The sequence below is a fragment of the Heterocephalus glaber genome, unplaced genomic scaffold (genome assembly GCF_053883595.1).
Source record: "Heterocephalus glaber isolate CG9 unplaced genomic scaffold, H.glaber_assembly_v1.0 deba00001673, whole genome shotgun sequence".
Lineage (NCBI taxonomy): Eukaryota > Metazoa > Chordata > Mammalia > Rodentia > Bathyergidae > Heterocephalus > Heterocephalus glaber.
In genome coordinates this window covers 4,538,797-4,561,938 of record NW_028258410.1, presented here as the reverse complement: position 1 = coordinate 4,561,938, position 23,142 = coordinate 4,538,797, and the positions used below count along the sequence as shown (strand labels likewise).

The window sequence follows — 23,142 nt, the reverse complement described above, 5'->3', positions numbered from 1 at the left end:
TTCAGGCAGGTTCCTTGTTCTTTTGCACAGGCCTGGTCCACCTGAGCCTGCTGGTTTTCCTTGCAGGGTGCAGTGGACAGCATGTGGTGGACAATGCAGATTTGAACGGTCACTTGGGTAATGGCTAGAGACATTTGATGGAGCTGGTGCAGTCTGTAGGCTCACACTAAGAGGGTGCCTTCCTGACACTTGTTGTCCATCCCCTTCATGCCCTTGAAGGAGTGAGCTCTGGTCCTGTACTTATCCCCACCCCTGTCAATGTTTTATCTATTGGATAACCCAAATTGTTTAGCTTTTTAGTGCGTCAACTGAAAAAGACAGAGTTAAAAAGTATAGTACTAGCCTAGTGCTTCTTTGTAGAAGGGACAAAAAGAAAAACTTGTTTTAAAAAGTTCAAGCTGGGGTTGTTTCTGTAACCTCAATACTTGGGAGGCTGAGGCAGCAGGACCACTGTTAGTTTGAGGCCAGCTTGGGCCAAATAGTGAATTCAAGTCCAGCCTGAACTACATAGGGAGATCCTGTCCAAAAACAAACAAGGAAACAAACAAACAATGATGCAGTTTAGAGCTGGCAAAAGCCAATAAAACATATGATTAAATATGACTAAATGTTGTTTTAAAAATCATTACATCTTAATTCTTCTATTTAGTGTTCATTTATTCTCATTAATTTGAAGAAATATATGTCAGTTTATATATTCATGCTCTATGCTTTACATATACTCATATGGTACTAATAGACATGTATGTGGATATGTATTATATGCATAGCTAATATTTACAATGTTACAAATATTTTTTCTAGAACTGACATTTTTATGATACTTTGCATATGACAAATATCTCAGACAAAAAACATAATACATAATTGTTAATTTTCTCTAACACTATCACCATTATTAGTTAATGTGGTATTAGAGGTTTTACTCAGTAAAATGAGTTACACAAAGGAGATTAAATAATTGGATTAGAGACAAGAAAATGCAGACCTCACTCTTCAAAAAATGACACATTTGCTGAAAAAACAAAACTCTAAATCCCTCATATCTCCTTTATTTCTTAGACTCACTGTATTGGGTTACTGTGCTATACTCTAAGATCTCAGGGGCAGAGTACTTTGCTGTGCTTATCCAGATTTGGAAAGTGCACCAGTGCTCAGACTCCCTCCACTCCCCACCCTGAGGGTCATCTGGGCTCCATGCAAGTGTCTGGGACCAGGCAGTAGAGTAAATTGGTAAAATCAATAGTGTTAAAATGTGCATGCCATGCAACTACAGATTCAACGCAGTCCCTTAAACATTCTAATGTTACTCTTCACAGAAACAGTACAGGGCAGAAATACATGAAGGTCTACAAAAGATCCCAAATAGCCAAACCAATCAGGAGCAAAAAGAGTGAGATTTAATACAAAACACCATCTACTTCAAATTATACTCTAGATCCATGTTAATTAATACAGCTTAGCTTTGGCATGAAAACAGACACACAGAAAAATGGACCAGGGCAGACAGCTCAGAAATAAATGCACACATTATGGTTTGTGTTTAGGTGTACCCCTCAAAGCCTCATGCCTTTACTTTTAGTAGGTGGCTGAAACTAGATTGTGTGATTGATTCATGGTGAGGCTAGACCTGAGGGTACTAGGATTTATGGTTTGTTGCTACCCATGCTAAGTAGTCTGAATAAAATAAAAGGAGCAGAAAGTTCTGTTAAGGTCCCTTGTTACTTTTGGTACCTTGTGTGCACCATGTTGTTTCTCCTTTTTACTTTGCTTCAGCCCTTGTGAACAAGAGGGGACACTGACACCTCCTGCATCAGGAGTCTGAGATTAACACCTACTGCTGGCCTAGGCAGTCCTACAAGTTATCAAAGTACCAGGCCCCCCAGTCCCCTTGACCTGCCATCCACCACAAATTTCCCCAGCATCAGGAATGGATTCTGTCTTACCAGGCATTATTAGGTCCACAGCACAAGAAGAATGCCAGCTAAATCTTGTGCAAGCCAAGGCTGCATGAATTTGTTCTTTTGTTTGATAAGCATCATCTGATTAGTAAGTGTAACCCACAACACACTGGCTGTGTTTTTAGGTCACAGCAAGGTGTAAGCACTGCTTAGAAGAACAGATTTTCTCTCTAGGCTTTTGGCAACACTAAAGAAGCATGAAGTTAACACACTGCACAGGTAGGCCAGAGGGGTTGTATACAATGCTGGGGGAGTTGGTGCACATCTGAAAAGAGGAGGGTGTTCATATGATGCCAGACTCTAATGATGTGTATCAATAAACACAGCATGAAGGCAGATTTGACCATAAATGACATGATGGGATAAAACTGGTTTGAAATAGAGACAACCATAATATACAGTAAGTCCCCAACTTACAAACACTGGAGTTGTGAACTTTCACAGAAACATTGTATAAGACTCACTTTGTCAGCTTATGAACAAATCCAACTTACAAACAACTCACCCAGATTGGAACCCATCCATAAGACAGTGACTTACTGTAAATCTCTAACACCTGATATACCAAAATGGAACAAATACAGTATTTGTTATTTTTATTTAATCATCATATTTTATAATGTATTTCCATAATTATGCAAATGTGCTCTGAGAATTTATTCTTACCAATAAATCTGAAGCAGTTTTTTATTTGGAATGGATAATTAATATATTTAGGCTTCTTCTAGTAATTAAGGATTAGAATATTCTAAATAGAAGTATGCTTACATGAATTTTTAATTGTCATGTTCACATCAATTTTACCAGCAAAATAACAGAACAGTAGATATATCTTCAAATATAAATTATTTTTTGTTTCTTTCAAATACATATTCATAATTTTTGCTATATTATTAGTTTCTTTCAAAAAGAAGTTAACTTTCACATTTATTTTATTTTTCATACCAGGGATATAACTCAGGACCTTATGCTTGCAAGTCAGGCACAGCACCATGGAGGTAAATTCCCGGCCCCTCACAATTATTTTTAAAACAAAGCCATTATGTTCAAAAGTGTGGAAATTACTCAGAAAATCAAATATAGAAATATATGGTCCTCTAATTCCACATCTGTGTATTCAACAAAGAAAATTTAACCATGATACCACCCTCCTGTGTCCATTGCAGCATTATACACATTAGCTAGGATCAGAAGCCTGCAAGGCATCTATAATCAGATGAATCAATAAACAGCCTTTGGCATTTGGAATACATACACAGTAGAATATTATTCTGTCATGAAAATGGGAGTGCCTCTCATGTGTGACCAGATAGGTTCACCTGGAAGAAGAAATTATGATAAGTGAAATAACCTAGGCATAGAAATGCGAATGTTGTGTGTTTTCATTTCTATATGAAACCTAATAAAGTACAACTCAGAGAAGTAGAGAATAGAAAGTCGGATACTCATGGCTAGGGGGTGATGGGAAAAGGGATTTTCCTCAAAAGATACAGTTCCTTTTAGACAGGATTAGGACAGGTAGCACAATTGGGGCTGGGAGTCACTCCTTCTACCCACTTGAATTTGGGCAACACCCAAGTACAAATCCTCTGAGAGAAGCAGAAATAAGATAATTATGACCCAGGAAGTCTCTAAAGCTCCATGCCATAACACTGGCATGTTGGACCTCAGGGCCTGATCTTTTCCTCACCCAGAGCTCACTAAAGGTTCACACACGTGGGCTGAGTTGCATGTGTGAGCTTTTGTCAGAGTGACCTCTAGAACAGACCTGGTGCTGAATCCCCCCAAGATGGCTCAGCACCCTGTTAGTCATGTGTAGAAACCCAATGAGAGGCACCTGGGCTGGAGTGTACATCTTTTAAAACCAGAAACTCTGATTTACCTGTGTGCTCTATATTTCCCTGCCGCCATGACATCACTTTTGTGTTCTTACCACTCTTATTTGTTTCTGCTGGCACCGGTTGCCGTCAGCATGCCTTCCTGTCACCTGCAATAAATCCACTGCTTTTTTCTTGTACAACTGGATGTACACTTGCAATTCTTTGCTTATTGTTCCCAGGAAACTGTATTCTATCTGTTGGATCTGCCACACTGTATCAAGAGGAACAGGCTTAATAATGCTTTGCACAAAACGGTGACTGTAATAAAAACCAATGTATTACATGATTCAAAATTTCTAAAGAGTTGATTTTAAATAAATTCATTGTTAAAATATAAGTATGTGATATGATAGAATTTTCAAAATTGGTCTGATTTAATGATTTCACATTGTAAACATTATTAAATCATGATCTCATGGCAGAACACAAATACATGTACATATTAATTTTATTAAATTAAAATTTTTAAAAGAACTTTACTTTGAGTTAAGTAAATATCACTAAGTAGTTCTTATTTTGGGATTTTTATTAAAGAAAATTGACTTATTTTAGAACTATTCCAAAAGACTTTGAAATAATGTGTTTATTATTAAAGTTATAAAATCTAAATACAAAGCACTTCAAAAAATTAATCTGATTTCTGTAACAAGATGTATGTAAATATGTTAAAATAAATGAAATCTTTCCACAAATCATTCACTTACTTTAAAAACAACAAATGTATAAAAGTAACAGAAATATAAGGACTCTTGATCTATTTCACCACCAAATCATGCACATGTTCCAAATACAGTAAAGGTTAGAAATAATGATCAATACCATAACATAAAGCACTTCCAACCCAGAGACTGTGGTATCTAAAAGCCATATTTTCCTGGATGTGGTGGCACACACACACCCATAATCCCAGCATTCAGGAGGCTGGGACAAAAGGATCCCTGGAAGTTCAAGGCCAGGCCAGGCTATATAGTGAGTTCAAGACCAGTCTTAACTACATAGCAAGATGCTGTCTCAAAAGTCATATAAATGAATGAATAAATAAATAAGTGACACATCTCTTTTAAAAATTCACAGCTCTTTGGAGAAATGGTAGAGACCTCTGACTATGAACTGAGTCACTATGCTGAGATTTCAGATCACTTTTCTTCTCTTTGCAGTGGTATTTATATAAATATTGAATCCAGTAAACATAGGTTGTGTTACAAAATCAAGGAGATTAATTCTAAGAATTTTTCTTAATAGTTGGCATCTGGTTGGTGACAAATTGTGTTAGCATTATTTGGATTAGATATCTCCACTGATATGACAATTTTTAAAATCATTCATATCCATGACATTTTTTGAAATATCACTCTTAGTTCCATATCAAGGAGAAAACCTCAGAGTCATTTTCTCAGTAGAACCATTATTGATTGTGTTAGTCAGCTTTTGATTACTGTGACAAAATACCTGAGTTAAAAAATCCTAAAAGAGAAAGGTTTTGTCATAGCTCCCAGGTTCAGAGGCTCAGTCCATAGTGAGCTGGCATGATTATAGGGTCCTTCAGCATGGTGGTGCATTATGGTAGGGAGCACATGACACAGCATGCTAATGCCTACAAATTGGCATCATGTGGACAAGACACAAGAGAGGCAACATAAGGGCCACCTCATGGTGGTCAGGAAGTAAAGGAGAAATTGGGGAGAGTTGTTGTCCCAATGTGTCCTTCAAGGCCATGATCCAAATGACCCATCTTTCTTTCACTAAGCCCCATCCACCTCCTGAATGTTTTACCACTTCACAATGGCACCACAGACTAGAAATCCAGATGCACCAGAGGGGCCTTTCAGGAGCACTTATCTATAACATAGCACACCACGTTTAGCTCCTGAAGGTCCATGTCCATCTTATTGTGCAAATGCATTCAGGCTATCTCCAGTATTCCCCAAGGTGCTAATTGTTCCCATATTTCTCAAAAGTCTAAGTATACACTTTCTTCTGAGACATGAGAATAACTTTCAGCTGAGAGACCCTGTCATAATAAAAAGATTATTTGTAGGTAACATGTACACAGTAAATTCCACAGAGTGTATTCCCATTCCAAAAGAGAAGACTAGGAAAATGGCAAGGGGAAATCAGACCAAATAAAGGCTGGAGCCAGCAGAGAAAACAATAAATCCTGTAGCTCTGTCTTACACTCATGGCACGGAGTAGCTGGATGTGAGCCCTCAAGGCTGTGGGTGCTCCTATGCTGTAGCCTTGCCTGTTACAGACTACATGCCTTCTCCTTGGGGCTGGTTGTGCTCACTGCCTTTTGTTCCACATTCCTGGCATCTCCAACTTTCCAGGACCTTTACTGTTATTCTCACAGCTTCAAAAATCACTCTTTCAGAGCTATTTTCATAGACCAAACCCTACTATACCTCCTGGTCTCAGGTTTTTCTTTGAAATTTTGGTGGAAACTTTCATGACTCCTTAACTGCTGCATTTTGTGTGCCTTCAAAACCAGCAACATGTGCACAAGGCCAAGGCCCACTGATGCTACTGACCCTACCTGAACCCACTTGAACCATGGCTGTAGTGCTAATTTGTGGATGGACACAGGAAAATGAATCCCAGGGTAAAATTCCTCTAGGTGGCTCTATGTGAGCAGGGTCCCTCCAGCTCTCTTCTCAAAGGATGATGGAGGATGGTTACACCTTTACATCTTGGAGATGATGCTGAGTTTCTGAGATGCCCTCAAGTCTTTTTTCATATTGTCCTAGTGCAAAGTATGTACATTTCATTTTAATGGAGCTAATCTCTTGAGCAACTGTACCTTATTTGCCAATACCTTTAACCATGCTCCTTTCCTGAGGAAACTGCACTTTCTAAGTTTTCCTCTCTGCTCCCCTTTGCTTCTCACTGTCACAGTAAAGTGAGTTAAAGATAGCTAGTAACCTGCATGCCACTGCCTGAAAGCTGTACTGCCTTGAATTTCTTCCATCTAAGAAACTAGTCTGACCTGCTAATCTTTGCCTCCCTCCAAGTCTTAGGTCATGGAGTAAAGGAAGCCAAATGCTTTGATTTGATGTAACCCAGGTGACTTGTAGTCCAGACCCAATAGGATCCACTTTCTATTGGACACTTCATGAGCATAACCTTTACAGTCCACATTTCATCAGCATTCTGATCTTCTCACCAGAATCATCCACCACACTTAGTATGCACCCTCCATGCTTTTTCTAGTCTAGTCCTCCAAACCTTTTCAAATCTCTCCCCAAATACAATTCCATGGCCTTCTGAACCCCATCATCAAGTAGAATCATAGCAATGACCCTTCTTGGAAGTGCCAATTTTTGTCACTGTGGCAGAATACTTGAGGTGATACATTTAGATGAGTTGGGCTATTGGGACCCTGGGTTTTCATCACAGTTGTCTCTGTTGCTTTCAGACCCATGTTAAAGCTGTCCATCATGCAGGGAGCATGGGACATATAAGGCTGCTCATTCATGGCATCCAGGAAGCAAAATAAATGAGGACACTTCAGGTTCCCACTGTGCCTTCCAAGAGCTCAGTTTCCTTTCTTGAGGCCCCAAGTCCTAAATGTACCCCCATAGCATCATAGGTAGGTGTCCTTTAACACATGGGCCTTGGGGAACACTTACCTGAACATATGCTTAAGCCAAGAGTAGTGTTTGAGACTTCACATTTCAGTGTGCAATGGTGGTGAATTTCTCAAACCTCTCTGGGTGCTTCCTTTCTTCTTTCTTGTGTTATCACAGGGTAGGAAGTTTCATGCACTACCTCAATGTAAAATACCTTGAAGGTAGAAGCTGTCTGTTACTTACTGATATGTACATTTAGTACAGTGGTACCTTGGTTCACAAACTTTTTTCCACATTTCTGGTCACAAATCAAGTTAGATGAGAGATGAATCAAATTCAGTTGTTAGGTTCAATGTTGACCTTATGGAGAAATTTGATTCAGTTCTCATCTAATTCAGTTTGCAAACAGAATTGTGGAAAGAATTAAGTTCATGAACCAAAGTATAGGTGATAATGGAGAGAAAGAATGAATGAATTGTGTGTTGTCTTTCCTGAAATATTGACTCTATTGATAAGAAGCAAACATGGGCACCCTTGAAAATTTATAAGAGGACTTTTTCAATCATCTTCCCATTTTATAGGCCTCCCTTTCTTTAAAGCCCAATGGTGTAGCTTTCTTTGGAGGCACATGATTTCTTTGTAATTTGTATGCCATGGCACTATGCACTTACAGCAGCAGCTACTTTTCTTGATTTCGTAGTCATTTCTTGCCATAATAGATCTCTGCTGTGTGACCAAACAGTGACTCTGGAAGGGTCTTCTGGTAATGGCCAAGGGCAAGCACCCCTTGTTTCAGTTTCTTGAGATGGCTAAGCTGATGATGTCTTTGAGGCTCTGCTCATCAGCAGGGGAACAAACTGAGCTGCTGAGCTGGTCCTAAAGTCACCTAGGGCTTAGCTTATCCACAGGGTGGATTCTCTGGAGAGAAGGTGCAGCTATTTGAGTTCAACAGTTAGACAAGAATGCAGTAAGTGCCCTGAAGTCTGCAGATCCAGATTGATGAATTGCCATGCTCTGTATGAATAAATAGTTGATATTTGGGGTCTTTGAGGCTCTAGAGAATTCTGATTAAACTCCCAGGTGTGGAAGAGCACATCCCTGCATGTTTTCAAGATTCCCTGGTTGGAACTACCTTCTTATTTTGTACCGAATACCAGCTGATCTAGCACTCCAGCTCTTCTTTCCTATGCCTCTTCCCTGTCAGGTGAAAACAAGATTGGCTTCCTGGAGACTGGAGATTTAGCTCAGTGGTTTTGCTGCCTGCTGCACAAGTGCAAGGACCCAAATTGGGTCCCCGGTACCAAAAAAATTTGGCTTCCTGGGAAGTGTACTTGTGCTGCTATGGAAGCTAGATAGCAGCTTTCCATTTCTAGGTGGAGTCCTGGCTCTGTTGCAGTTTGCCATTTTAAAAGAGGAGCAGCACAGTTAAACATACCATTTTTCCTACACTTTGAATGCAGATTATTAGCCAATTCCATGTAAAATACAGGTGATTCAGATTATTTCCACACTTAACGGTTTTCACAAAGGTATTTTTGCGTGTGAATCTTCCATCTGGGGGAGTGGAGCTGGTACTGCTATTTCAACCTCTCCTTGGTGTCACTCTCTGATGGCGTATTAGTCAGCTTTCCCACTCCTGAGACAAAATCCTCAACATCTTTGTAAAAGTACAGTCTGAATCACCTGTGTCTGACTACAGTGGCCTTGGGTTAGAGACAAACTCCCTGGAAGGCTGGCCTTAGACTCCACAGGCAGCATGCATGCCCTACCTATCATTGCACTAGTCTCAATGATGGTGGACTTGGATCACCCTAGCGACACATGAGCCTTGGCAGACAAGGAATGCTGGCTTTGTGCTGCACTGGGCATGGTGCTCCATAGCTGAGGTGACCCCTGTCACTGTGTGGCTGCAGATACAAGTTTAGAGACCTCCTCACAAGTTCTGCCCATTATCAGCAACAGGTTTACTGTTCACAGATATTGTCCAATAAAGCTGGACTACAAAGACTGCAATAAGTTGTCTTCTTCCATGTATACAACTGTGTACACAACACCATGTACACACCAGGTATACACCACCATAAGGACCAAGGATTGCTAGGGAAACAAGGCTTCAGCAAATGGACAGTGCAAAGTGCAATGATGCTACCGAGATGGAGTTGCATGGCTGCAACACATAAAAATTCAAACTGACTGGTGAGGAAGCTCAGCACATTTCAAAATATCACAGAAGAACAATTGTGGAAGTGCAGCAAACATTAGATGTATAAGTAATTAAACAGAAAGTTTGAAATGTTGCAAAGTAAAACAAAAAATCTTGAAACTTTTTAAGAAAATTAAAATGCAATGAAATACATCACCAGCAATTGATCCCAAAATAAAGTTACTCTGTATGTAAAGCAAAATAAACAGGAAAATTTTTTTAAGAGATAAAAGGAAAAAGTCTTATAGGATTTGTAGAACAATATGAAAGGGAAAATTTTTGAGTCATTATAATAAAAAGAAAGAAAGCTATGAAAAAGGAGGAACAAGGCATATCTAAAGAAAACTAGCAGAAAGTTCTCAAAATCCAGAGACATTTGAAAATATAGAGCATACCAGTAAATGCAAGGACACATTTAAATAAAGGATATTCAAATTTTGGAGTGGTGCTATGTAAATTAGTTATATGCTTAGTAGAAAGGTTGAAAGACAAAATTATCAAAATAATAAATAAAAAGCTTATCAATGAATATTTAATACAAAAATATAAATTGTATTATAAAGTGAAAATGTGGGTGAAAAGTTTAAGAGTAGACTTTTTTGGTAATAAAAGCTAAGTTACTACTAGTTTAAAATAACTTGTTATAAGATATATTTATAATATGAATGAATCAACAAAGCAAAATATACATTAAATGCACAAAAATTAAAAAGCAAAAAAGCAAGTCATTCTGTTAGAGAAAATAATAGCCAGAAAATATTTCCATAAGAGGACATTTCTACAAAACAACTAGAGAATAAAATGTCCATAGTAATTTCTTATCAATAAATATCTTTAATATAAGTATATTAAATCCTCTGATAAAAAGGCATAGATTGCTAAATGTATTTTCCAAAAAAGACTCAATTTTACATTGCTCACAAAATACTCCTTTTATGTATAAAGATTCACACAGACTTCAAGTGAAGGAAGGAAAAAGTGGATTCCATGGACATGAACACCCAAAGGAACCCAGAATACCAATTCATATACCAGATTTAATAAAGCAGGTTTACAAAAACACTGCAAAAAAAAATAGATGAGAAGGAGGCCAGGATTCCTCAACAGAAGAACTTCAGCAAACATGACACAGCACATTGACAGAATTTTTTTAAAGCCCTCACTTCAACAGATACAGACGTATTTGACAAACTTCCACATCATTTTTTTGTAAATATTCTCAAAAAAGTTAGTATAAAAGGAATATATCTTAATGTAATAAAGATATTCTATGACCACACCACAGGTAACACATTATAATTTGTTCTATAATAGAGAAAGTATGTTCTCTAATATCTGGAACAAAACAAAGATGTTTGTGTCTGCCAGCTCTTTTCAACATATCATTGGATGTCCTGTCCAGACAAATATGGCAGGATGACAAATACAATGCTTTTAAAAGAAGAAAAATTTCAAATTTTCCCTACCTTCAGATACCATTACCTGATGTTTAAAATAATTCTAAAGACTGCAGCAAAAAAAAAAAAAGCTGGCCTTGAATTCAGTAAAAACACAGAATAAAAACTCTTACAAAAAATAGTACTTTTTCTATATGAAGATTGTGAACTTCCTAAAAAAGAAGTCTAGAAAACAATTTCCTTTATAGTAATTACAAAGAGTTGCCTCTATTGAAGCTTTCTACAATGAAAACTATGACACATTTAAAAACACAAAATAAAGTAAGAGATGTCATCCCGTGTTAATGGAAACATAACAATATCTGACTTTCAAAATTACAAAGATATAATAAATATGAGAGCATCATACTGGCATACAGTCACACATGAACACCAGCAGAACAGATTAGAGAACCCAGGAATAAATCACATTTACAGCCAACTGATTTTTATAAAGGAGCCAAGAACACAAATTTAGAAAGAGAAGTCTCTTTAATAAATGGTACTAGGGAAACTGACATCTCCACACAGAACAATGAAGAGAGGCCCCTGTCTCTCAGAACACACAAATACCAACTCAAAACGGATGATAGGTGTCAATTTATAAAATCAAAACAATTCAAAAATACTAGAAGGCAGAAGAGCAAACTCCGTAGCTTTAATCTGAGAGCATTTTGGACCGGACCTCCAAAGCATGGCAGCAAGACTAAAGAAAGACAGATGGATGGAATTTCATAAGACTGACATGGTTCTGCATGGCGGAGTCAATGGGCAAAAGAGTGAAGAGAAACCTGCACAATGGGAGACAACATTTGCAAGCTGTAAAACCTGAAAAGCGATTAATACCTATAAAATGTAAGACAATAGTTTTTAAAATAACCTGATTAAAATATAAGCCAAAGACTAGGCCCCGCAGGTCCAGGTCCGGGGCCCCACAACAGCCTGAGCATCCCGCTCTGCCCTGGGGTCCACATCCACCCAGGAAGCCCCGCTGGCCTCTTGGCTTGGCCTCCTGGAGCCTGGCGCTGCCCAGGGTAGGGGCAGTGTGTGGGGGGGCGCCGTGGAGGTCCCACTTGGCGCATTGTTTTTCCTTAAGGTGGCCTCGGGCCAGGGCATTCAGCGGAGCCAGGACCCCCTGGTCTTCTGGCCTTAGGCGAATTCATTAAGTGGGGAGGCGGGGCGAGGTGGTGGCGACCTGGCTCCAGGTTCCTGGGTGCTGCCTGAGTAGCCAGGCAGGGCGTTGTCCTTGCCAGCCGGTCCCTGGGGGTGGCCGGGCTGCCCGGTGCCCCCGCCGTGGAGTGTCCCATTGGGGAGGCAGGGAGGGCATGAGGGGGTCCAGGCCAGCGGTGGCGGGGGCCAGGGGCTGGCAGTGAGCACTGCGGGGTGCTGTTGCTGAGGCTGAGATTTGGCCACTGCCTCCCCCACCTGGCCTGAGCCTAGGCTGGGCCATGCCCCTGCTCATCCTGAGCTGGCTTCTTTGCTCCATGCTGTTGGCCAGACCTCCTGCCATGCCTGGGGCTATTTCCTGGAGTAGTTGAAGATGGCTGAGAACTTGCTGGACAGACCACCCAACACCAAAGGAGGCAAACTCAGGTGGCCCGGCTTCTCCTCGAATGACAGCACAGATTTTGCATCTTTGACTTGGAAAATGATCTTCCTGAAGGCCTGATCCCCAATGGAGAATTAGTCCTATTAAATAATGGGAACCTTGTTCCAGATGCTGCTTCCAAACATAAACAATTGTCCGAGCTCCTTCGAGGAGGCGCTGGCTCTAGTATCAACCCAGGAATAGGAAATGCGAGCACCAGCAGCCCTGTGCAGCAGGGCCTTGGAGGCCATGCCCAAGGGCAGCCAAACAGGAACATGGCCAGCCTAGGTGCCATGGGCAAAAGCCCCTTGAACCAGGGAGATTCATCAGCTGCCAGCCTTCCCAAAACAGGCAGCCAACACCTCTGAACCCACAACCCCTGCTTCCCAAGCACTGAATCCACAAACACAAAAGCAAGTAAGGCTGGTAACCAGCAGCCCTGCCACATCTGAGACTGGACCTGGGATCTGCACGAATGCCACCTTTAACCAGACCCACTCTGGCCTCTTCAACAGTAACTCTGACCATAGTTTAATGAATCAGGCTCAACAAGAGCAAGCTCAAGTCATGAATGGATGTCTTGGGGCTGCTGGTAGAGGAAGGGGAGCTGGAATGTAGTTCCCTGCTCCTGCCATGCAGGGAGCCACAAGCAGCGTCCTGACCGAGATCTTAACCCAGGTTTCCCCGCAAATGGCTGGCCACATGGGACTGAACACTGCACAGACAGGAGGCATGACCAAGATGGGAATGACTGGTAACACGAGTCCATTTGGACAGCCGCCCTTTAATCAAACTGGAGGGCAGCAAATGGTAGCCAATGGGGTAAACCCGCACTTATCCAGCAAACAGAGCATGGTCAACAGTTTGCCTACCTTCCCTGATGACATCAAGAATATGTCACTCACCAATGTGCCAAATATGTCACAAATGCAAACATCAGTTGGAATTGTTCCCACACAAGCAATTGCAACAGGCCCCACCGCAGATCCTGAAAAACACCAACTGATACAGCAGAAGCTGGTTCTACAGCTTCATGCTCATAAATGTCAGTGACAAGAACAAGCCAATGGAGAGGTTCGGGCCTGCTCCCTACCACATTGTGGAACCATGAAAAATGTTTTGAATCACATGATGCATTGTCAGGCTGGGAAAGCCTGCCAAGTTGCCCATTGTGCATCTTCAGGACAAATCATCTCTCACTGAAAGAAATGCACACGACATGACTGTCCTGTTTGCCTCCCTTTGAAAAACGCCCATGACAAGCAAAACCAACAAACCATCTTGGGATCTCCAGCTAGGGGAATTCAAAACACAATTGGTTCTGTTGGCACAGGGCAACAGAATGCCACTTCTTTAAGTAACCCACATTCCATAGACCTGAGCTCCATGCAGTGGGCCTATGCTCCTCTTGGACTCCCCTATAGGAACCAGCCCCCAATGCAGCTGCAGCCTCAGGTTCCTGGCCAGAAACCAGCACAGCCTCCAGCTCACCAGCAGATGAGGACTCTCAACCCTCTGGGAAATAACCCAATGAACATTCCAACAGGAGGAATAACAGCAGATCAGCAACCACCAAACTTGATTTCAGAATCAGCTTTTCCAACTTCCTTGGGGGCCACCAATTCACTGATGAATGATGGCTCAAACTCTCATAACACTGAAAACCTCAGCACAACACCTACAGCAGCACCTCCTTCTAGCACTGGTGTTCAGAAAGGCTGGCATGAACATGTTACTCAGGACCTGTGGAGCCATTTAGTACATAAACTCATTCAAGCCATCTTCCCAACCCTAGACCCTGCTGCTCTGAAGGATTGCCTTATGGAGAACTTTGTTGCCTATGCCAAGAAAATTGAGGGAGACAGGTATGAGCCTGCTAACAGCAAGGATGAATACTATCACTTATTAGCAGAGAAAATCTATAAGATACAAACAGAACTAGAAGAAAACTGGAGGTCATGTTTACATAAGCAAGGCATCCTGGGTAACCAGCCAACTTTACCAGCTCCTGGGGCACAGGGCCCTGTGATCCCACCTGGGCAGTCTGTGAGACCTCCGAATAGGCCCCTGCCACTGCCAGTGAACTGCATGCAGGTTTCTCAAGGGATGAATTCATTTAATCTGATGTCCTTGGGGAACGTGCAGTTACCACAAGCACCCATGGGACCACGTGCAGCCTCCCCAGTGAACCACTCTGTCCAGATAAACAGCATGGCCTCCATTCCAGGGATGGCCATTTCTCTTTCCCAAATGCCTCAGCCTCCAATAATGATAGGCACACATGCCAACAACATAATGGCCCAGGCACCTGCTCAGAACCAGTTTCTGACACAGAGTCAGTTCCCATCAACCAGTGGGGTGGAGGGTGAACAGTTTGGGAATGGGGCAGCCAGCAGCCCAGAAAGGCATGTCACAGGGCCAGGTACCTGGTGCTGCTCTTCCTAATCCTCTGAACATGCTGGGTCCCCAAGCCAGCCAGCTCCCTTGCCCAACAGTGACCCAGTCAACCTTGCACCTGATGCCACCTCCTAGTTCCACAGCTTCTGGCATGCCATCTCTCCAACACCTGACACCACCTGGGATGATGCCTCCCCAGCCAGTAGCTCCCACTCAGCCATCCATTCCCATTTCATCTTCCAGGAAGACTCCTACCCCAACTCCTTGCTCAGTGCCCAGTGCTACCCAAGCCCAGAGAACCTCTACAGTGCAGGCAGCAGCCCAAGTGACCCTGAAGCCTCAAACCCCAGTCCAGCTGCCATCTGTGGCCACCCCTCAGTCATCACAGTAGCAGCAACTGATACCTGTGCACGTCCAGCCTCCTGGCACACTGCTTTCCCAGGCAGCAGCCAGCATTGATAACAGGGTCCCCACACCCTCCTCAGTGGCTAGTGCCAAAACCAGTTCCCAACAGCCAGTACCTGATATACCTGTGCTGGAAATGAAGCACCAGAGGTGCAGACTGAGGACACTGAGCCTGATCCTGGTGAATCCAAGAAGGAGTCTCGATCTGAGATGATGGAGGAAGATTTACAAGGATCTTTCCAAGGTAAAGAAGAAAGAGACACACATAGAGCAGAAGTGAGAACCAGTGGAAGTAGATGAGAAGAAATCTGATATACAAGTGGAAGCTAAAGAGGAAGAAGAGAGTACTGCTAATGGTACAGCTTCTCAGTCAACATCCCCTTTGCAGCCATGCAAAAAAATCTTTAGACCCGAGGATCTACACAAGGCACTTATATCAGGTAGAAGCATTCTACCAAGAGGACCCAGAATCCTTACCTTTTCAGCAGCCTGTAGATCCTCAGCTCCTGAGAATTCCAGATTATTTTGACATTGTGAAGAATCCCATGGACCTTTCTACCATCAAACAGAAGCTGGATGGATACAGGGCAGTATCAAGAACCCTGGCAATATGTAGATGATGTCTTGCTTATGTTCAACAATGCCTGGCTCTATGATCGTAAGACATTTCGGGTCTATAAGTTTTGCAGTAAACTCGCAGAGGTCTTTGAGCAAGAAATTGACCCTGTTATGCAGTCCCTTGGATATTGCTGTGGAAGCAAGTATGAGATTTCCCCACAAATTTTGTGCTGCTATGGGAAGCAGCTGTACACAGTTCCTCAAGATGCAGCTTACTACAGCTATCAGAATAGGTATCATTTCTATGAGAAGTGTTTCACAGAGATCCAGGGTGAGAATGTGACCCTGGGTGATGACCCTACACAGCAATTTCCAAGAATCAGTTTGAAAACAAGAAAAATGATACTTTAGATCCTGAACCTTTTATTGATTTCAAGGAGTGTGGCTGGAAGATGCATCAGATTTGTGTTCTGCACTATGACATCATTTGGCCTTCAGGCTTTGTGTGTGACAACTGCTTGAAGAAAATTGGCAGACCTGGAAAAGAAAAAAATTCAGTGCTAAGAGACTGCAGACCTCTACATTGGGAAACCACTTGGAAGACCGAGTGTACAAGTTGTTAAAGCTCCAGAATCACCCTGAACCTGGGGAAGTTTTTGTCACAGTCTTGGCCAGCTCCAACAAGACTGTGGAGGTCAAGCCTGGGATGACGTCATGATTTGTGGATTCTGGGGAAATGTCTGAGTCTTTCCCATACTGAATAAAGCCCTCTTTGCTTTCAGGGAAATTGATGGAGTAGATGTGTGTTTCTTTGGAATGCATGTCCAAGAATACAGCTCTGATTGTTCCCCACCAAACACAAGACCTATGTATATAACTTATCTGGACAGTATTCATTTCTTCTGGCCCATTGCCCTCAGACAAGTGTTTATTATGAGATCCTTATTGGTTACCTCACATATGTGAAGAAATTAGGGTATGTAACAAGGCAAATCTGGGCCTGTCCCCCAAGGGAAGGAGATGACTGTATATATATTTCATTGCCACCCTGCAGATCAAAAAATCCCCAAACCAAATGCACTACAAGAGTGATACAGGCAGATGCTGAACAAAGCATTTGCAGAGCAGATCGTTCACAATTACAAAGACATCTTCAAACAAGCAACTGAAGACAGGCTCACAAGTGCCAAGGAGTTGCCCTATTTTGAAGGAGAGTTCTGGCCCAATGTCTTGGAAGAGAGCATTAAGGAACTAGAACAAGAAGAGAGGAAGAAAGAAGAGAGCATCACAGCTAGCAAGACACCTGAGGGCACTCAGAATGACAGCAAGAATGCCAAGAAAAAGAACAATAAGAAGACCAATAAGATTTTTGGGTGTTGACCTTGTAACCAGCTACTTGACTGAATTTGGTTATTAAGCCTAGAAGACTTTTGGTGGAGTTCTTGGGGTCTTCTATATACAGTATCATGTCATCTGCAAATAATGACAATTTGACATCTTCATTTCTTATTTTTATTCTTTTATTTCTTTCTCTTGTCTAATTACCGAGGCTAATGTTTCCAAAACTATATTGAACAAGAGTAGTGACAGTGGACATCCTTGTCTTGTTCCTGATTTTAGTGTGGAGGATTTCTGGTTTTGACCATTTAGTATGATATTGGCTGTAGGTTTTTCCTAGATGTCTTCTATCAGTTTGAGGTAGAGACCATCTATTATTCCAATTTTTTATAGGGTTTTTATCATCCATGCATGTTGGATTTTGTCAAATGTTTTTTCTGTGTCTATAAAGATAATCATATGGTTTTTGTCCTTGGCTCTATTGATATAATATATTACATTGATTGATTTTCGTATATTGAACCATCCCTGCATCCCTGGGATGAATCCCACTTTATCGGGGTGTATGATCTTCTTAATGATCTTCTGCATTCTGTTTGATATTATCTTATTAAGGATTTTTTGTGTCTATGTTCATTAGTGAGATTGGCCTATAGTTCTCTTTTTCAGTTGGGACTTTCTCTGCTTTGGGGATCAAGGTGATGCTTGCTTCCAGGAATGAATTTGGGAGTATTGCTTCCCTTTCAATTTCATTGGAGAGTTTAAAGAGTAGAGGAAGAAGTTCCTCTCTAAATGTCTTGTAGAATTCAGCAGTGAAGCCATCAGGGCCCGGGCTTTTCTTAGTTGATAAGTTTTTAATTACATTTTCAATTTCATTGGTTGATATTGGGTTGTTCAGAATTTTTAGGTCTTCTTCTTTCAACTTTGGTAATTCATATGTATCTAGGAATCTGCCCATTTCTTCTGTGTTGTCCATCTTATTGGTGTACAGGTTCTGGAAGTAGGTATTGATGATCCTCTGGATTTCTGCTTGGTCTGTTGTAATTTGACCCTTTTCATTCCTAACTGCATGGATTTGGGCCTTTTCTTTCCTTTTTCTGATAAGGTTGGCTAAGGGTTTGTCAATTTTGTTGATTCTTTCAAAGAAGATCAACACACAAAAATCAATAGCTTTCCTCTACACAAATGACAGACTCATTGAAAGAGAAATAGGGCAAATAATTCCTTTCACAATAGCATCCAAAAAACTGAAATACCTAGGAATCATCCTAACGAAAGAAATCAAAGACCTCTTCTCTGAAAACTATGGCACTCTGAAAAGAGAGATTAAAGATGATATCAGAAAATGGACAGACATTCCCTGCTCCTGGGTAGGAAGGATTAATATAGTGAAAATGGCCATACTTCCAAAACTGCTATATAGATTTAATACAATTCCAATTGAGATCCCAGAAGCATACTTCATAGACCTCGATAAAACAATCCAAAAATTCATTTGGAACAAGAAGAGACCCAGAATAGCAAAAGCAATTCTAGGTAACAGCCATGGCAGGGAGTATCACAATCCCCAACCTGCAACTATACTACAAAGCTACTGTGATAAAAACAGCATGGTACTGGTGAAGAAACAGACCTGAGCACCAGTGGAACAGATTAGAAGATACAGAAATGCCAGACACACTCAGCCATCTCATCCTCAATAAAGGAGACAAACACCCTCACTGGAGGAAAGATAGCCTGTTTAAAAAATGGTGCTGGAAAAATTGGGCTTCAACTTGACAAAGATTAAAACTAGACCTGTATCTCTCACCATGCACTAAACTAAAATCAAAATGGATTAAACATCTAAATATTAATATAGAAATTCTGAACCAATTGGAACAGAGGTTAGATAGAACCCTTGAAGACATCGGTGTAGGAAAAGATTTTATGAACAAAACCTCAGTTGCCCGTGAACTAGCACAAACAATCAACAAGTGGGATCTCTTCTTTTTAAAAAGCTTCTGCACAGCAAGAGAAACCACCAGCAGTGTGAAGAGACAACCCACAATGTGGGAAAAAATCTTCACCTGTTTTTCTGCAGACAAAGGCCTACTATTTCAAATCTATAAAGAACTTAAAAATATCAGACCTCCCAAATTTAAAGACCCCATCCAAAAATGGGCATCTGAAATGAACAGACATTTCTCAGACAAAGAATTAGAAATAGAAAATAAATGCATGAAAAAATGTTCAACATCACTGGTCATTCGAGAGATGCAAATGAAAACAATGCTGAGATTCCACCTCACTCCAGAAAGAATGGCTGCTATCATGAAATCAACCAATAACAAATTCTGGCTGGGCTGTGAGGTAAGAGGAACACTGCTCCACTGCTGGTGGGAGTGTAGACTGGTGCAAGCACTGTGGAAATCAGTATGGAGATACCTCAAAGAACTAAGACTGGAAGTCCCATTTGACCCCACTATTCCACTGCTGGGGATCTTCCCCAAAGAATTAAAAGAATCATACCACAGTGATATATGTGTGCCCATGTCCATAGCAGCACATTGTGTGATAGCTAAAACTTGCAAACAGCCCAAATGCCCGTGAAGTGGAGACTGGATAAAGAAAATGTGTGTTTTTTTTATAAAATGGAGTACTTCTCAGCCATAAAAATGAGAAATTAGAGACATTTATAGCAAAGTGGATGCACATTGAGGCGATACTGTTAAGTGAAATAAATAGGACACATATGTATAAATACCAAATAGTTTCTCTGGTATGAGAAATTGAAAGTGTAAATAAGGACTAAAATATATAATAGGTAATGTGAAATTGGGAGAAAAGGGGCAAAGGGGAAGGAAGTGGGAGGGCTAGGAGAAAGGATAGAAGGGAATGGGATTAATATGAGAAAATGGAAAAATAGGAACAAAATCTTTGTAAATAGGGATGAATTGAGGGATTGAAGGGAGGGCTAGGCAAGGTTGAAAAATAAGAACCAAGAGAGATTAGGTAAAGGTGCAAATTTCCAATGATTGTTACAGGAATCTCGAAAAGATATGCTCAACAACACAGAAGTCAGATAAAACAAATAAGATTTACTTGCAAGCTGGTGAGACCACCAGAAACTGGTCTGGTCAAAATCAGCTCCCTCTTTTGTTAGTCTCTTCTCTTTAGTACTTTTGTTAGTCAGTATCTCCTTGCTTGTGGTGTTTGATGTGTAAATACAATTCTGGTTCCTACCTACAAATCAGAGACACAAGATAGGCACATATACATTGTAAATTCACTTAGGCATTTGCAACTTTGTTAGGTTCAAATGTTATCTATACTTAAATTACTGGTTAACACCTTAAACATCAAAAGCAACAGAAAAAAGCAAATCTTAAAAGAATACACTACTTATTTTGCTTCTACAATTACCTTCATAGTCAATCTACTGTTGTGCCCAGATTAAGAAGTCACAAAGACCACGAGGAGGCTGTTTCCGATGTAAGCACAGGAGGGTCATTTATTCAAGCTTAAGCAGGGACTCTCAATTGTCACCGACACAGCGGATCAAGATTGAGAGCCCCGAGTTCCAAATTAGCAGGGTTTTTATTGAGATTACAGCAAGCTTTAGTCATTAGCAGCCATATTATTGGTTAATATTTAGCAAGTATGAAGTGTAGAATTTTGATTGGCTAGGCTCATTGGGGGTTGAAGGGGATTACGTATAGGTTTTTACAAGAAAAATGGGGACAAAGGTTAGTGGTCTACTGTCACGTACTGATGGTCAGCAGACATCTTGACTCATGGTCATGACCACCTTGTGTGGATAGTCAGCACGTTAACAGATTGTCCTATAGATAGTGGGCCCGGGACACTTGTTTCTAGGGCAAACAGATGGCTGAGTAATGAGTTTAGGAATCTTGAGTTACAGATCATGTCTTTTGTCCCAGATTAAGCACATTTAATCATTAATTTGAAAGAATAAAGGAGACTGCTCCATTTTGGACAAAATGGAGTCATTCTGGTCTCACATTCACAAAATGGAGTCACTTTTGGTCTCACACTACTAAGCTACTTAAAGCTTTTTCTATCAATGTGATTTGCCAGAAGCTTCAGGTCTATGTGTACTTTTGCTAGCAAGGCATGGTAATTGTTTTAATGTTTGGACACCTGGCCCTATTCAAGTGGGGGGTTGAGGTTAAGAAATGCTGCAGGCATTTCCTTATCTAGGGATGGTAATTTTGCCTGTAGTCATTTTACATATTCCTTAACATGATGAATGTCATTATATTGTATACCTAAAATGTACCCATGGTTAGAATGAGTAATCAATAATGCAAAATAGGAAGAAAAGGTCCAAGGGGGTAGGGGTAGTGGGAGGGACAGGAGAAAGGAAAGAAGGGAAAGGAAAAATGCTGAGAAATGGAAAAAATGGAAATAAAGTCTTTGTAAATAGGGAAGGGTGGAGGGGGTGAAGGGAGGGCTAGGAATGGAGAAAAAATAAGAGTGAAGATGCATTATGTAAAGGTACAATTCCCAATGAGAAATGTAATTGTGTTGTATACCTAAAATGTACCAATAAAAGAATTTAACAACAACAAAAAAAGAAGACCAACAAGAATAAAAGCAGCATTAGCCGCACCAATAAGAAGAAGCTCAGCATGCCCAGTGTGTCCAACAACCTGTCCCAGAAGCTTTATGCCACCATGGAGAAACACAAAGTGGCCTTTTTCATGAATCACCTGCATGCTGGGCCTGTCATCAATATTCTGTCCCCAATTGTAGATGCTGACCCACTGTTGAGCTGTGACTTCATGTACAGGCGTGGTGCTTTTCTCACCCTGTCCAGAGATAAGCACTGGGAATTTTCTTTCTTGTGCCACTCCAGGTTGTCTGCACTGTGCATGCTGGTGGAACTGCATACCCAGGGCCAGGATCACTTTGTCTATAGCTGTAATCAATGCAAGCAACATGTGGAGACATGCTGGCACTGCACTGTGTGTGAGGACCAGGACCTTTGCATCAACTGCTACAACACAAAGAGCCACACCCATAAAATGATGAAGTGGGGCCTGGGGCTGGATGATATGGGGAACAGCCAGGGTGAGCCACAGCCCAAGAGACCCCAGGAGGCCCGACATTTGAGCATCCATTGCTGCATCCAGTCATTGGTACATGCTTGCCAGTATGGCAATGCCAATTGCTCACTGCCATCCTGCCAGAAGATGAAACAGAGTTGTGCAGCACACCAAGGGCTGCAAATGCAAGACCAATGGAGGCTGCCCAGTGTGCAAGCAGCTTATTGCTCTTTGCTGCTACCATGCCAAACACTGCCAAGAAAACAAATGCCCAGTGCCCTTCTGCCTCAACATCAAACATAAGCTCCACCAGCAGCAGATCCAGCACCACCTGCAGCAGGCCCATCTCATGTGCCGGCATATGGCTCCCATGAACACCCACAATGTGCCTTAGCAGAGTTTGCCTTCGCCTACCTCAGTACTGCCCTGGACACCCACACATCAGCCCAGCACACCACAGACACCACATCCCCCTGCCCAGCCCCAGCCCTCACCCATGAGCATGTCACCAGCTAGCTTCCCAGTGTGACCAGGAGTCAGCCCCCCATGACAGTGTCCACTGGAAAGCCCACCAACCAGGTTCAGGCCTCCCCACCCCCTGCCCAGCCTCCACTGGCAGCAGTGGAAGCACCCTGGCAGAATGAGTGTGAAGGCCAGCAAGTAAAACTTGAAATGAGGAAAAGTAGTTCTAGTGTAAATCATGCAAGCACTACAATTACTATGAAAAAGAAAATTCAAGAAGATTCAATCACTGTATAG

General features: G+C 41.5%; 1 long non-coding RNA gene and 1 pseudogene across 1 annotated transcript in view; one reads left to right on the top strand and one right to left on the bottom strand.

Moving 5' to 3' along the window:
• The window catches only part of LOC147822115 (uncharacterized), a 63,539-nt gene extending 61,518 nt beyond the window's left edge, over positions 1–2,021 (bottom strand). The window contains exon 1 of the long non-coding RNA XR_015446075.1: positions 1,947–2,021. This is a non-coding gene — a long non-coding RNA (uncharacterized LOC147822115). The remainder of the gene's footprint in view (positions 1–1,946) is intronic.
• A 10,565-nt stretch (positions 2,022–12,586) lies between these two features.
• LOC101716303 (histone lysine acetyltransferase CREBBP pseudogene) lies at positions 12,587–23,142 on the top strand (annotated as a pseudogene).